The sequence below is a fragment of the Triticum aestivum genome, chromosome 5D (assembly GCF_018294505.1).
Source record: "Triticum aestivum cultivar Chinese Spring chromosome 5D, IWGSC CS RefSeq v2.1, whole genome shotgun sequence".
Lineage (NCBI taxonomy): Eukaryota > Viridiplantae > Streptophyta > Magnoliopsida > Poales > Poaceae > Triticum > Triticum aestivum.
The window spans coordinates 505,518,626-505,521,598 of NC_057808.1; positions in this window are offsets into that span (position 1 = coordinate 505,518,626).

Here is a 2,973-nt window from a genome sequence, read left to right on the forward strand (position 1 = left end):
TATCATCTGGAAGATTAACTCCCAATTGAATCAAGTGATTGTTATACCCAGACATTTTGAGTATATGTTCACTGACAGGACTATTCTCCTCCATCTTACAGCTGTAGAACTTATTGAGACCTCATATCTCTCAATCCGGGCATTTGCTTGAAATATTAACTTCAACTCCTGGAACATCTCATATGCTCCATGACGTTCAAAACTTCGTTGAAGTCCCGGTTCTAAGCCGTAAAGCATGGCACACTGAACTATCGAGTAGTTCATAACATCTGGTTCAGCTCCTGCAGCAGGTTTGGCACCTAGCGGTGCTTCCAGGACGTAATTCTTCTGTGCAGCAATGAGGATAATCCTCAAGTTACGGACCCAGTCCATGTAATTGCTACCATCATCTTTCAACTTTGCTTTTTCAAGGAACACATTAAAATTCAACGGAACAACAGCACGGGCCATCTATCTACAACAACATAGACAATCAAAATACTATCAGGTACTAAGTTCATGATAAATTGAAGTTCAATTAATCATATTTAAGAACTCCCACTTAGATAGACATCCCTCTAATCATCTAAGTGATCACGTGATCCAAATCAACTAAACCATGTCCGATCATCACGTGAAATGGAGTAGTTTTCAATGGTGAACATCACTATGTTGATCATATCTACTATATGATTCACGCTCGACCTTTCGGTCTCAGTGTTCCGAGGCCATATCTGCATATGCTAGGCTCGTCAAGTTTAACCCGAGTATTTCTGCGTGTGCAAAACTGGCTTGCACCCGTTGTATGTGAACGTAGAGCTTATCACACCCGATCATCACGTGGTGTCTCGGCACGACGAACTTTGGCAACGGTGCATACTCAGGGAGAACACTTGTACCTTGAAATTTAGTGAGAGATCATCTTATAATGCTACCGTCAATCAAAGCAGAATAAGATGCATCAAGGATAAACACCACATGCAATCAATATAAGTGATATGATATGGCCATCATCATCTTGTGCCTTTGATCTCCATCTCCAAAGCACCGTCATGATCACCATCGTCACCGGTGCGACACCTTGATCTCCATCATAGCATCGTTGTCGTCTCGCCAACTGTTGCTTCTACGACTATCTCTACCGCTTAGTGATAAAATAAAGCAGTTACAGGGCGATTGCATTGCATACAATAAAGCGACAACCATATGGCTCCTACCAGTTGCCGATAACTCCGTTACAAAAAATGATCATCTCATACAATAAAATATAGCATCATGACTTGACCATATCACATCACAACATGCCCTGCAAAAACAAGTTAGACGTCCTCTACTTTGTTCTTGCAAGTTTTACGTGGCTGCTACGGGCTGAGCAAGAACCGTTCTTACCTACGCATCAAAACCACAACGATATTTCGTCAAGTTAGTGCTGTTTTAACCTTCAACAAGGACCGGGAGCAGTCACACTTGGTTCAACTAAAGTTGGAGAAACTGACACCTGCCAGCCACCTGTGTGCAAAGCACGTCGGTAGAACCAGTCTCGCGTAAGCGTAATGTCGGTCCGGGCCGCTTCATCCAACAATACCGCCGAACCAAAGTATGACTTGCTGGTAAGAAGTATGACTTGTATCGCCCACAACTCACTTGTGTTCTACTCGTGCATATAACATCTACGTATAAACCTGGCTCGGATGCCACTGTTGGGGAACGTAGTAATTTCAAAAAAATTCCTACGCACACACAAGATCATGGTGATGCACAGCAACGAGAGGGGAGAGTGTGCCCACATACCCTCGTGGACCGAAAGCGGAAGCATTATGACAACACGGTTGATGTAGTCGTACGTCTTCACGATCGACCGATCCTCAGTACCGAACGTACGGCACCTCCGTGTTCAGCACACGTTCAGCTCGGTGATGTCCCGCGAACTCATGATCCAGTAGAGCTTCGGGGGAGAGCTTCGTCAGCACGACGGCGTGATGACGATGTTGATGAAGTTACCGACGCAGGGCTTCGCCTAAGCACCGCTACGATATGACCGAGGTGGATTATGGTGGAGGGGGGCACCGCACACGGCTAAGAGAGATCAATGATCAACTTGTGTGTCTGTGGGGTGCCCCCTGGCCACATATATAAAGGAGAGGAGGAGGGGGGAGAGGCCCGGCCCCTATGGCACACCCTGGAGGAGTCCTACTCCCACCGGGAGTAGGATTCCCTGCCTTCCCTAGTCGGACTAGGAGAGAAGGAAGGGGGAGAGAGGGAGGAAGCAAAGGGGGGGCCCCCTCCTAGTCCAATTCGGACTAGAGGGGGAGGGGGTGCACGGCTTGCCCTGGCCTCCTCTCTCTCTCTCTCTCCACTATGGCCCATTAAGGCCCATACAATTACCGGGGGGTTCCGGTAACCTCCCGGTACTCCGGTAAAATCCCGATTTCACCCGGAACCATTCTGATGTCCAAATATAGGCTTCCAATATATCGATCTTTACGTCTCGACCATTTTGAGACTCCTCATCATGTCCGTGATCATATCCGGGACTCCGAACTACCTTCGGTACATCAAAACACAAAAACTCATAATGCCGATCGTCACAGAACTTTAAGCGTGCGGACCCTACGGGTTCAAGAACTATGTAGACATGACCGAGACACCTCTCCGGTCAATAACAAATAGCGGAACCTGGATGCTCATATTGGTTGCTACATATTCTACGAAGATCTATATCGGTCAAACCGCATAACAACATACGTTGTTCCCTTTGTCATCGGTATGTTACTGGCCCGAGATTCGATCGTCGGTATCTCAATACCTAGCTCAATCTCGTTACCGGCAAGTCTCTTTACTCATTCTGTAATGCATCATCCCGCAGCTAACTCATTAGTTGCATTGCTTGCAAGGCTTATAGTGATGTGCATTACCGAGAGGGCCCAGAGATACCTCTCCGACAATTGGAGTGACAAATCCTAATCTCGATCTATGGCAACTCAACAAGTACCA